The sequence below is a fragment of the Alligator mississippiensis genome, chromosome 9 (genome assembly GCF_030867095.1).
Source record: "Alligator mississippiensis isolate rAllMis1 chromosome 9, rAllMis1, whole genome shotgun sequence".
NCBI lineage: Eukaryota > Metazoa > Chordata > Crocodylia > Alligatoridae > Alligator > Alligator mississippiensis.
The window spans coordinates 18936738-18950487 of NC_081832.1; the positions used below are offsets into that span (position 1 = coordinate 18936738).

A 13750-nucleotide genomic window follows, 5' to 3' on the forward strand; every position below is an offset into this window, starting at 1 on the left:
GTGATTAGTGTGATACAGGTGGTCAAACTGGAACATCAAAATGGTCTCTTTAGGCTTTATAATCTACTAGCCAATTGCCCATCAAGAATGACAGGGGGAGGGGACTACCCATACTGCCGCTGCTCTGCTGTGGCCCCATGGACCCTCCCCTCCTCCGCTCCATCTGGTCTGTTGCCTGCAGTCATGGTAGGTCTCCGGCGCGCTGACTTCTGTCCAAAACGCTCTTGGCATAGTCAGCCAATTGGAGTGGCTGTTTCAGTCAGTCAATCAGAGTGTGAATAAAGCATTACATACAGACAGACTAAGGCTTTTATATATATAGAATGGTATTAACAACCATAAAACCCTAAAAAAAGATAAGCTGCTTGCTGCCACCAAATTTTTAAAGGAAAGTGTCATACTATTGTTTTCACCATAGCTAGTTCAATGGCAGATGAATGGCACAGAAGCATCTGTGCATAGACCAATCTTTCAGGTACAGATTGTACTCAAATAACATGTTTAGTAGGTCTGTGCAGAGTGGCTAGTATTCACTTCACATTCAGATTCAGCTGATTCGGAGGACAGTGATTTGATTTGGTGAAGCACACAGGCCCCATCCCCTGCCTGCTCTCCCAGCTCTCAGCTCTTTGGAAAAAAAAAAAGCCTGCACTCACCAGCTGCTGCCGGGCAGGGGGATGATTCCCGCTACCTCCCACTGCCCCATGCTGCATGGGAGGCTTTGCCATGAGCCCCCCAGACCCCACCCACTTTCCCGCCCCCCCCTTTGGCTGCCCTGCCTGGCCCCAGCTCCTGGCCTTTTAAAAAAAACAAACAAAAAGCCCTGACTCACTGGATCCTGCCAGGCCCCGGGGGGGGGGGTAGGGAGCATCCCTGCTGTCCCCTAATGTCCTGTGCTGCATGGGGAGGTTCTGTCTTGAGCCGGCAGAAGCCCCAACAGCTGCTGCAGGGACTGGTGAGCCTAGAGGGTTTTTTTGTTTTTTTTTAAAGGGCCAGGAGCTGGGGCAGGCATGGCAGCCATGGGGGGGGAGGGCTGGGAGAGTGGGTGTGGGTCAGGGGGCTCATGACAGAGCCCCCCCCTGCACAGCAGGGGGCAGTGGCGGGCAGCAGGGATTGCCCCCTCCCCCCCACCTAGTAGCACCCAGTGAGTGGGGGCTTTGTAAAAAAAAAAAAAGGGAGCTAGGACCGGGTGGGGCAGCCATGGCGTGGGGCTGGGACAGCAGGTGAGGGTCAGGGGATGCTAAGGAGGGCTGGGGGAGCAGGCAGGGGATGGGGCCTGGTAGAGGTCCCCCCATGGTCCTCTCCCTCCTCCTTCAGCCTCCTCCCTCCCCGCCCCCTACTTGCCAACATGGAGTCCGGGTCCAGCTCCCTGCAGTGGGGACTGCCCGAATCTGCAAAGCTTTCTGAATGTTTTCCAAATCAATTTGGAGAGCTTCAAATAGATTTGGACCTTTTAATTGGTCCCTTGATTCGATTTAGATTTGGAGATTCAGCTTGTGAAACGGGCCGAATCTCCTCCAAATTGAATCAGCACCTGAAGCTTTGCATAGACCTAATGTTTAGCAAGGTTATAGAACATGGCATAGGAGACTCATCATTAGAACGTATATCCTCCTAGGAAACCTGGCAGCTGCAGCCTCCCCATCTCAACCTCCTTCACAAATACCTATGGTTTGGGTCAAGATCCAAGAGCCCTAGGTGCCATTTAGAATGTCACCCATCTTTCAGGGTAATACAGGGCACATCTATACATTCATTAATGCACCATAATTATGGCGCATTAAGTTCAGTACCTGTAATAACAGGTACTAACTTAATGTGCCATAATTGGCACTACTGCTTATTAGCACAGATGAATGCTTTTTTTGTGACATTAGTGCACATTAGACTAAGTCTACTGCGCATTAGTATGGTTTTTGCCAGCTGTGCTAATATGCAGTAGAATTAATCTAATGATTAAGCATCTTGTGTAGCTGTACCCACAGTCACTGAGTCCAACTCCACAAAACCAGCACAAAGAATCTTTACCCTTATTAGATTTATGCCCTTCATTGACTCAGATGAGGGTGTCAGGTGTCGTTTCTTGCTTCACATGTTAGTGTTCATCTTTGTCTACTGCCAGTCCTTCCTGGTTACATGGGGAGTTGTGCTGAGCATATCCTATTTTCCTCTTCTACATTTGCAACTGGTGCTCTCTATCTGGTGATTTGCTCACAACCCAGCCCTCCAGTCAAGTCTGTCTCAGGAGTATGATCTAATAATCTCTCACTCACTTAGAGGGTGGCACCTAATAGACTCCCTCCATCTTTAATTACCCCTCTTCTGGGGATCTGTAAGGGAACACAGTCCAACCCACTCCTGAGAACTGGTAAATCACCAAAAACCAACTTTCCTCTTAAGCCCTTTATTTCTTCCCATCTTGCCCACTCCTGAACCTGCCTACTCTCCTCGGATGCTCAGGCAACTCTCCTGAAGTCTTCACCACAGAAGTCACTTTTAAATGGCTCTTGGGCTTTTCTAAGTCAAACCTGCAGACAGATCCCAGCAACAGCCTCTCTCATCACCTCACCACCAGCTTCAGAGTGATTCTGCACAAAAATTTGCCCACCTCAGCTTTCTGATAGGGGATCTCCAACAAGCCGCACAAACTTTTCATTGTATCTATCCTGTAGCAGTAAGTCAATCCATCTTCCTCCCCAGCCTTCCGCAGCTGGCCTTTCTTCCTATGAAGTCTAATGCCTCTCAGGTGAAGCAGGCAAGGCTAATTAAACAAGGTTGGCCAAGCCTGGCTCCTTTAGCCCTTAAAGAGCAAGCCACCCTGTTACACTTGGTTAAAGCTGTTTGGGTGAGCAGGAAAAGGAAGATCCATACTAGGCAGGAAACTATTACTAGCAACTAGATTTAAAAGCAATGGCTGCTGGCAGGATTTCCCCGACTACAGCAGACAGACAGTTCCTCTGCAACATTTCTAGTGGTGATTTGATAATGTAGATACCTGCCCACTGGGAGAAAAGCCACATTGGAAACACAAGCTCATTTCACATGGGCCAGCAAGCAGCAATCAGATGGTACGAATTTTCTATCAGTGCCAATCTGCTCTGGATTTTGGCTGAGGAGGCAACACCTTGGTGTCCCATTTTCCATACCAAACCCCACAGACAATCAATCTACCATTTCTATGCTCTAGATTGAAATGACAAATTTCTCTTTGGATTATGGCATATCCAGGGTTTAATACATTATCTAATTCAAATGCCAAAAAAAAAAAAAAACTTGGAAAGCAAGGATTACAAAAAGCCATTGGCTGCATATCACTGGGCTATCACTGTCCAGCAGGCAACACAAGAGTCCCTTTGTTATAATAGAGAGAGTACTCTTTGCTGAAAAGTATAGTGAACTAGATATGGTAACCACTGCTAATCAACCTTCTAGCGTGCACAGACTCCATCTTTATTTTTAACTTCTTACATGCCATGCCCTCATACTAGGTCTGCAGGGCCTTGCCAGTTAAAAGTTCAGTGATTCCCTTCAAGTGACAGAGGGAGTGGCAATGAAACATCAGAGGTCCAAAGGGCCCCATTAGGTGTTGCTTTAGAGAATATCTACCGAACATCTGCAGTAATGAGATGCCTAATCTAAACTAAATTTAAGTTTGCAGGCTGAATTACATTAGCCAACATTCACTGCAGTGAAGTTCATTGGTCTATTCAGTGTTCCTATGAAATACTATCACAGCTTGTCTGTAAATCCTCTTCCCTTCCAATTTGAACATCTATAGCAGCCTATGTATTCAAGTGAGAAGTACCAGAACCCGATGGTTTAAGGTCCAAACTGACATTCATTGCAGTCCCTGGGAGTCCTTTCACTGACTGCAATTACAGTCAGGCCACAGCTTCAGAGAGGGCACATTCCTTTTGGCTGGTGGTGTAGGCTTAGTTTAGCAAAAATGGGGATTTTTTTTTTTTTAACACAGCCAATTCATGATACTACTATGAAGTCCAAAGTGGTTACAAGCTGCTCAAGAACTGAGCCTCATTCTGGCAAGTCTTTCCATTGATGTGACACGGCCTGGAGAAAGTGATTGTTTGGCAAAATGGGGAAGATGTAACAGTGAGAGTTCATTTGGAGTGCCAATGGCACTCCCTTCACCTCAATATTGTGAAAGGGGGGGGGCTCAGTGCATTACAAAATGAGCTCAGCACCTCAAAAGATCAGACTTTCACTCAGTTGAAAAAGACAGGCCTCAGTTACTGCAGGCACTTTTCCTGGCTCTCTCTTTTTCACAGAAAATACCATAGACATTATAAAGACTTTTTCATTTACTATTACACACAAATGGGGTTGTTCTAATTGTTAACTCTTTCCTGCCTGGGCTTTGCATGTCAGTTTGAAACTTTTCCCTAAACTTCATTCTGAGCTTCACAAATGTCAGTCTCGTATCTTGGAAATAGTTCTTGAATTGGGACACAGAGCTGGAAGGGGTCAGTAGTTTGACAGGGTACAGGACAACAGGAAGCTAACATGGGTGGAAAGGGCAGCATTAGATTAACCCTAGGCAGACAGGTCTAGAGGGAGGTGTTAAATACCAGATAGCCATTAGGATAATATATCCAGACTTATTGTGATATCCATAAACCAGGTTTCAGATATACCTTCCTAACTGCTGCAAGATATTGGTCCATCCTTTCTCCTCTCCAACTCAGAATCAGGGGCTGATCCCAGAGCGGGCCAAGGGCTCTGAACCCCTTTGCCCTGCACAGCATGGAAATGTTATTGCAAAGGGACATTTTTTTAACATTCAGACTATCTGGTAACCCTGATAATTCTGAGCAGAGAACAGGTCACAAGATAAATGTTCAGCCTTCGGCACTTATTACTCAGAGTGCAAGGTTCTCATATGGAGGTTACCATATAATATTGGATTATGGTAATATATTGCACTGCATTGCTGATAGGCTTTTTTTTTTCATAGGTTTTCACTTTCACTGCTTAACTCACCATTGCTTATAACATTATTTTCACCTGCCAATCTATCTATTGTACTTCTAAGACACCAATCACTTTGGTATCTATTTCCTGGAAGCAGGAAGATAATGCTTCTTCCCCCATCAGGCAGTTTGATCTTTTACCAGCAAACAACAATATGTTTTCTCTCTCTTTCATTTGGAACTCAAGCCAACAAAGCAGTGGGCTGCTCACTTCACTGTCTAGCAAAAGCTTTCCAAAGTCATCAGGTCTGAGGACAGCATTACTTAGGCACTGTAGCTTGTGCTCCATCTGCTGCCTGGATGGCTCTTTCTGCAGCCTTAGCTGCAGTACAAAAATACATGCCTTTCTTTCTAACAGCATCATTTCTGATTTTCTTGGTGAAAGAATGAGAAAAGTTAAAAATGGAAAACCTGAACCCAACAGTTCTGAATTTCATTTAATTATGATCCAGTGTCATTCAGTTTCTCGCTTGATTCGAACTGCTTCCAGATACAGTAGGATCAAGTTGGGAGGTTGATTGTGTTTAAACTGCGGTTCAAGGTTTGAAACCAAAACTGAATTATGCCAGCAGTCAGGATTACATATATTAGATCTCAGACTCTTTAAATTGATCTTGCAAGAATACGATCACATCCAAACAGGAACTGGAAAATAATTCATTCTGGTTTTAGGATTCTGATTCATTGGGACACAAATTGCAAGGTTGTGTTTCAGGTTGGTGGGATACATTTAGAACTTTCCAGGTAACAAGCCCCTTGCCCTCCATTGCATGTGAAATCCAATCCCCTTCAGATCAGAAGCAGCTCTGCATTAAATAAAGCTTTGAGGAGGCAGACAATTTCAATTACTATATTTTGGACCTTAACCAAAAAAAAAAAAAAAAGCTGTGAGTGACTTAGCCACTGCAATACAAGGCAAAGTGACATCAAGTTAATGGCATGGGGAATGGGGAAGGGAAAGATATAAAATAAAGGCCACCTCAAATGACTGCTCTCCCCTCTATTTCACTCTTAAAGAAGATTAGGTTACTACAGTTCAACAGGACTCAGTTTGCTTATTGCTTTGGGCATTCAGAACTTAATGCAAAAGTAATGAAGTTAAACCTGTGGCATAGATAATGGTCATTAGCAGTCTTCCTTCTCTGTCATAAAACTGACCCTTGTTAACTCCCAGTTTATCTTTCCATTCACACAATTTTGAAGGGGCAATAAGTACTCCGTATACTATTTTTAGAGAGAAAGAAATTGTTTGATCAGTGTACAATAGATGCTACCTAAACCGAGACACCTCACTACTATACTGTGCTCCAAAATGTGTGGACACCTAGGGAAATGACTTGGGAAAAAATATCTCCCAGATGAGTCAGGATAACTCAGAGTCAGAAATATATTTTGAAAAAGGGCTTGAGGATTTAAATCTCTCAGGGGGAGGGAGCGACTTGGAGAGATACCATATAGGAAGAATTGGGAAGTATTAGGAAAAAGTTAAGCTTTCTTTGTCTGAGTCCTGATAGTTTTTTCATGGCATCATACCTAAAAAGGCAAGTCTTCACCAGTCAGAGAGGCTAGGGTCAGACATTGCACATACACCAGTTTAAGTGATCAGAAACTGATTTAAACGTGTAACAGAACAGATGTTCACTGCACATAAAATAGTTTGAAAATGATTGAAACTGGTTTGAGATAAACCTGGTTGAACTGAGTATCAGACTTAACTGATTTGGGTCAAATCGGTTTATGCAATGCCTATCCCAGACCCCTTCCTGGTTTAAGTTAAACCAGACTACCCCAGCATCCTGGCATGCTCTCTAGGTTAGGCTCTCTGCTCCACAGTAGAGCTGGTCCCTCCCCTCTGCTCCCTGACTGGAGCTCTGGCAGAGACTGCAGGTATATGACTGGCTTCCCCCTGCTCCTCACCTCCCCTTACCACTCCCTGCTAAGCAGGGATTCCCACCTCCCCTCTGCCTTACACAGACATCTCTCAGCATTAGCTAGCAGACCACATGCTGTCTGTGCTCCATGCTGTGGGAGACCAGTTCCTTCTTTGGAAAAGCTGTTTAAGAAGAGCTTGAACTAATGGAGAAAGGCTTTGTTTTCTGATGGGGTGATAAACACTGTGTTAGGGGTAATAAAAACTGTGTTATCAACTGCCTGCTGGGCTGCTCACGGGGGAGAGGTGAACCCTCCCTAATCAGAGTGTTCTGCCGGGGCATGGCCAGCTCAGCACTATGGAATGGAGGGAGGGCTGCTCTAGCGCCCCCCGACTTCTAGCCTGAGCCACTGCAGGCATGCGCCTGCATTTCTGGGACGTCTGTGCAGTTACAAACTGATTTAGCCTAGCCAAATTAGAGTAACCTGCAAAGATCAAATCAATTCAGGTTCAGGCTTTTTGAATGTCTGTCCCTAGGTATAAACTACTGAAGAATAAAGTGATGGAGCCACAGTTTAAGCAACAGGACATACATGCCCACAGTGACTCAAAAACAATTGTATTATCCATAAAATACTTCTGTACCAGGGCCCTGGCAAGGGGTTGGGGTGGGAGGTGGGGGAAATCCTATTTTCCTGCTGTGTCAAGCAATGTCCAATCACATATTAAAGATCTGTGACTAGATTACTATGTAAGATTAAAATGTACTTTCTGTGAACAAATACAAACAAAGCTTGACCACTTTGGCATTCTTGCAAAACCAGTACAAAAGAAGCATAAGCATGGTGAAAGTAAGTATATTTAAGACAATACACGGGGAAATATTTTTCTAGTAACTGTCCTGTTCTAATAAAGATACTGGCTGCTTCCTGATTTCATAGAACTCTTAAAAAGCCACAAAAATATAAAGGTTCACCTACCCTTTTTTAATCTATTACTGATGGATAGGCTAAATATTTTCTGAGAATCACTTGATGACATGGAACATTTAATAGTTTAAGTTTGCTCCAGTGTGTCCTACAGCAAGGACAGTATTGCAGTTTCAGTCTAAAAATGGAAGAGACGTAGACAGATACATTGGCTTTAAAGATAAATTAATTATTTTGAATTTTCATTATGTCCTGGTTATAGAATACATTGAAAAGACAAAAAGAGACAACTTAAGACCAGTTGTAAAAATCTACATTATCTTCAGAGAGACCATGCTTTGGCCCTCAAAGAGCAGATGGGAATTACAGAAAAATATGTTTCACCTATGTATGACAGTTATACTTATATATGAATAAGTGTGAATAGCTTCATCCATTGATGAATAAACAGAAAAAAAGGTGCTTGACCATAATGCCAGGGAATTATAATTTTGCCTTTATATTTGTTAAAAAGCAACGAAACCACAAAAAGCCTAGTTGGGGATGAGATATGGCAATAGCAGGGCTATGACACAGCAACTGTTTGAGAATTAACATTCCCTTCTTGGAGACGGGCATAAATCTAAGCTCCAGATTCAAATTTTCCCAAAAGATCAGATCCAAATCTGGAGCCAAATTTTGTGGCTTTGGTCCATCTTTAACTAACTGCACAGTGACAAGAGCCCAAAATAAATCCCAAGATAGATATACAGACAGATCAGTCGATACATCTCTATAGCTTAGTAGCCAAAAAAACTGCTAGAATCATCTCCCAATCTCCTATTTAGTTTCTAATCTACTTTATTTACTAAGACATATGCGATTTTGTTGCCAGCTGGTGATTTGGCAATAAAATGAAATCAGAGCCTAATGTGCCTAGTTTGGAAGAAAATAAACCCAGGGAAAAAAACAAACTAAATTGTACATGTTTATAGAAACATTACGGTACCTTTGATCCTTTCTTCTGTTCAGCTTCAATCTGTTTGAGTAAAAAGAAAATACATTGTAAATTTCACATACCAGCATGGGGGCTCCTATATTTGTGTTGCCAAGACTGAATGAAGCCTTTAATCAAGACAAACTCCTGTAGGGCAGATTTCCCAATCCAGTATTGGAGGGGTGGTGTTGCTATGAGGATACCTATCCTACTGATCTAATGTCTTCTGAACTTGTTTGACCCATTTTTGAGAGAGAGAGATTGCACTGGAACATTCTTCAGACAGGGCGGAATCTGGTAAAGACAATAAGGTGGTATCAAACTAAGAGCCATAGGGAAAAAAACCCATGACACATGCTTTTTCAGTGGAGATGAGGCACTGGGCTACTGCACAGACTGACAAGCATACATAAAAGCAGTAATTATGATCCTGAAGCACAGATATAAATGCAATGGTAATTATAGCATCCATATGAAGAAAGGTTTCATACAGACAGGACTCTGAGCAAAAGCACTTACAGTAAGTCCCTTGACTGTGTCTATATATATGTCAAACAAATATGTTCATGCTGCCCTTTAAAGCTCTATGATATTTATTATATCTCAAATTCAAACAGCAATTGGACAGATTCTCATGCAATTTAAGCATGTAACAGTACATGCAAAATAAAATAAATTTGCCTACCTTATATGTGTCCAAACCAGGTAATTATTTGCACCAATTGCGGAAATAATGTAGGTTGCATGTGCAATGAAGTGATTACCACTAAAATTGCACATGAAAATTAGATGTGCAACTGCATACATGAAGTATTTGAAGATAAGCCTCTCAATGTGAAACTACAAAATCTGAGATTAATAGTCATAATTCTTATAGGGCAAAAAATGTATTTCCAAACGTCTGTCACAAAAGTGCCTAAAATATATTGTACTTCAACACTGGGCAACTCAATAGCATTCAGAATACCATACATTTTAGTTAAAGTCAGAACAGCATTTCCATTATAGATCTGTAGTTTTTCACTTGGCCCTTCCTTCTTTTGAGCTAAAAAAAAGTCTTTCCCATCTCAAAAAGCCTGTGAATAATTTGCTGAATACACAAGTCAACTCTGAGCTGTTGGTGTGTGAGTGAAAACATTTTTTATTGCAAATATTTACCAGAAATAACTATAAATGGTTAAAGATTACACTTCATTTTCCCCAGCAAGGATCTGATCTTGTGTATTCTTGCAATAGGTAAATCAATGAAAAGGAGTTAGATGTGATTAGAAAAATCAACGAATCATGAACAGTCAGTAATCTTAGCCTCATACAATACCCAACAGCACCCTGCAGATATTTGTAGAAATCCATATTGCCACAACTAATGGTCTAGGACATAGGTTCTTAAACCACTTACCTTATGGGGCCTGATTAAACTGCAGGGCATTGTTACACCCAACGGGCATACCAGAGGTCAGCCACCTTTTACTAATGGCAGGCCATTGCTTGTGACACAGCCACTGCTATGGGCTGACAATCCTTTGCTGCCATCCCAGTCATCCTTGCTCTCTGCAGAAGGCTACTCTCTCTCCCCCCTCATGCAGGCTCTGCCAAAACATGTGCAACTTAAAAGCAAGCCAAACAACAATTTGGACCAGCTAATTCAGTGAAGACAGTAAGCAGAGACTGCAGCTGGGGGCAGCCTGCAATTAGTAAAACGTGGGACACAAAATGTGGGACACATTGGATGGCTGGGTGGCAGTAAGATGCAGGCCAAATCACACCTTCAAGGCTTGAATCCAATCTTGGATCTGGCCAGTTAGCCATAGTTTAGCCATAACCAAACCCTGGCATAGGCCATTGTGGCAATATAGATTTCTATGACTGTCTTTGTTCAGTTCCACTGCACTGTTGGGTATTGCACTACAGTTTAGATTGCATTTTGTGGCTAGATGATATTTTCTTCTGTATCAGAAGGTCACAGCTTGGAACTGGTTGAGACTTGCCAGAGAAAAGACCAGAGAAACCTAGTGAATGAAAGGACTTATGTGCTCTTTCCTCTAGCAATCTGGAGACATCATGGACTGGTAGGTAACATTCTGAACCTTCTGGAGTAGATCAAAGCCAGATGACAACCAAAAGTCCATTTTCACCAAGTTACAGTGATTTTTACAGTGTTCTATGTCTTTGAAACACAAGCAAATTATTGCTGGCATATAAAAAATCCAGCAAAATTCCATCAATCTATTCAGCACACAGAGGTAAGATAGTATGATGAATTATTTCACACAATCAAAGCTAAACAACACATATGAAAACACTGTTACCCTGGAATAAAAAGAGCTTCTTCATGGAGAACACCAATCTGGCAAATAAAATGTTGTATAACTAATGTTTTATGAGAAAAAGATCCAGAGGCAGAGAGCAGAACCTCACCCAGTGTGACACACATATCAACAAGTGGGAAGATACAGCAGCAGCAAACAAATCACTTTGTCAAGCCAAAGTAGCATCTGGTACAAAAGGTTTAGAAACAAGATTCATGAGTCAGAAAGGAAAAGAGAGAAGAGAGATATCCTAACTTTGATTTAAACTATACTGTAAATTAGAGTAATTTCAATGAAGTCAATGGAGATACACTGAAATAAAATGCACGCGTGCATGCGTGTATGTGTGTTGGGGAGGAGGAGATGGTATCAGACCCAGAGAGAGAGCAATGTGGGTGTGTTGAAGAGGAGGGGATTGTATGGAGAGGAGTTGAGTGTGTGTGCTGGGGGGAAGAGGATGGGGGTGGAGAATTTGAGCCAAAGAAAGCAAGAGTTCCAGATCTGGTCTCTGTACGAAGAACTACTACATCCCCCTTCCTAGCCTTGGTTTGGCTTAGGATAGCATCAACATGTCAACATCTCTTTAGCATTCCCACTCCATAGCACTGCCTTTATCTTGAATCCTTTATGGCCTAATAGGATCAGGAGCTGCTGGGGACCTTTCCCTGGTCTTAGATTGATGCTAATGCCTGACTGAATCTTATTCTGGCCTTTCTGACCTGGTCAGGGACCACTGCTCACTGATCTCTCCCCAGGCCTCTCTATCTCTAAGGAGAGACCCTTCAGTATGCTAACTGATCACTGCAATCTGGTCACTACCTAATTCTTTCCTTGCTACCTCTCTGCCAGCATTTCCCTTTTAACTTTTCTTTTTTTATTTCTCTTAAAATTCTGCCTATTCCTTCCCTGTTTTTTGACTATCTCCATCTTTCAAGTAACTGTAACACTTGTCTAAAGAGCCAGTGACATTCCTGGAGAGTGTAAGCCTTTGTCTATTCCCAGAATAGGTATTGAACAAGTGGCGGACTCCCAAGTGAGTCTCCACCCTGACCTCAGAGGCAGGAGAGGCACTTGGTCCATTTAGTTCTGGCCAAGTCTGTCCCATTCAGAACACAAACTACAGCCACCAACTCATTTCACATAGTTGCCACCAAGTGTTGACAAATGGTAACAACTACTGAACTGGGCCAGATTTGTAATGAGCTAATGGGGAAAGGCTCTGTATCCCATTAGTTGTATCCCTCTGTGTCCTTCAGGCATCCGGTCTCCCTCCTTTGCTTCTTTTAATTTAGATAATTGGTCTCAATGTCCTGTTTAGCTTGTATTTTCTCTGCCTTTGTTCCCTCTTTGGTATAGTTTCCTCCCCTGCTGGCTCTCTGCTTCCTTGTCCAAAGAGCTGCTTTGTCACCATTTTTCATACTTTGTTTTCCTCTTACATCTGTTGATCGGCTCAGACATCCATAATTCTATTTAATAAACGACGGGCTGTGGGGGAAGGGGGGAAGGGTAGAGAAGTGTCTAAGAATAATCAGACAAGGTCAAACTTAGAATAAGCACCTCAAATTATGGTGCCCCACTAACAATGCTGTAGTTAAAGGTCTGAGTCATTTCCATTTGCAAACTCTTTTTTTCATAAGTAATTGAGATTTAATAATATGCTTAATGCATGGTAATTAAAAACAAATTGCAATTAAAACATTATTTAATGAGGTTTAACAGTGATGTGATAGATATGTATCTATCACCCTGCTCAACTTCAATAAATATTTTCTTAATAACAAACTGGCATTTAATTAACATAGAAAAATTGTTGCTGTTAAATCTAAATTAAATTAAAATATACTTAGGGCATTTACCCACTTAATAGTATATGTTAATGAAAAATATTTAAAAGGCTTTTTTTTTTCTTTTTAAGAAAGGATAATGGTTACAAGAATTAAATAAAAGCTACTTAACAGATTGTAAAATACCAAGGGATCTTCTATCCAGACACATAACATTTCATTGATTTAAATGTCCCTAACCCACTAATTCTGTATTGTGGTACATGTCAATGAATCAATGAATGAGCAACAATGATGGAATTTAGGCTTTAGATATGAAAAAACATGAATGGTTTGGATATTCATACTTAAAATTTCTGCAGCACCTCTAATACCTACCTGTCTATCTGTGTGATTTTATGACGCCATTATCATTAATTTATGAGCACCTGCCAAATATTTAAAAATAGATGTAAAATGAATCTTTCTCTTTCTTCCTAGAGAAATAGAGCTTGAATAGTTTATAAGGTTTTGGTTGCTCTGGGATGGAGGAGTTTTTAGAAATCCTATCAGGAAAGCTAAGTCAAGTAAATGAGGTTTGCCTTTTGTTCTGAACGAGAGGAAGTTCACAATCATTATTTTCTGCAAAAGTGATTTAAATAGCTTAGATCCTGATCCTGTGACTCCAGTTAGAAGAAAAATAGAATGAAAAATACATTTCAGGCAATATAGAATTTTTCATATTCAAAATGTTCCACTTTTTTGACAAATTGTTAGAAGCAAGAGGTTTGCATTACAATTTGAATCAACGGGAATGGAAATGAAAAACACTAGGAGGGGAGTTTCTCATTTTACTTTTCTTTTGCCACCTTTATTCCTCTATTTCCTAGTGGGAAAAGGTGGGAAAAGAACAAA

General features: G+C 41.7%; 1 long non-coding RNA gene across 1 annotated transcript in view; it reads right to left on the bottom strand.

The window, feature by feature from the left end:
* LOC109282484 (uncharacterized) overlaps window positions 1–13750 on the bottom strand; it is a 162843-nt gene that overhangs the window by 83818 nt on the left and 65275 nt on the right. The window contains exons 2-3 of the long non-coding RNA XR_009454913.1: window positions 8776–8805; window positions 7839–7965 (exon numbers count right to left, since the gene is read on the bottom strand). This is a non-coding gene — a long non-coding RNA (uncharacterized LOC109282484). The remainder of the gene's footprint in view (window positions 1–7838; window positions 7966–8775; window positions 8806–13750) is intronic.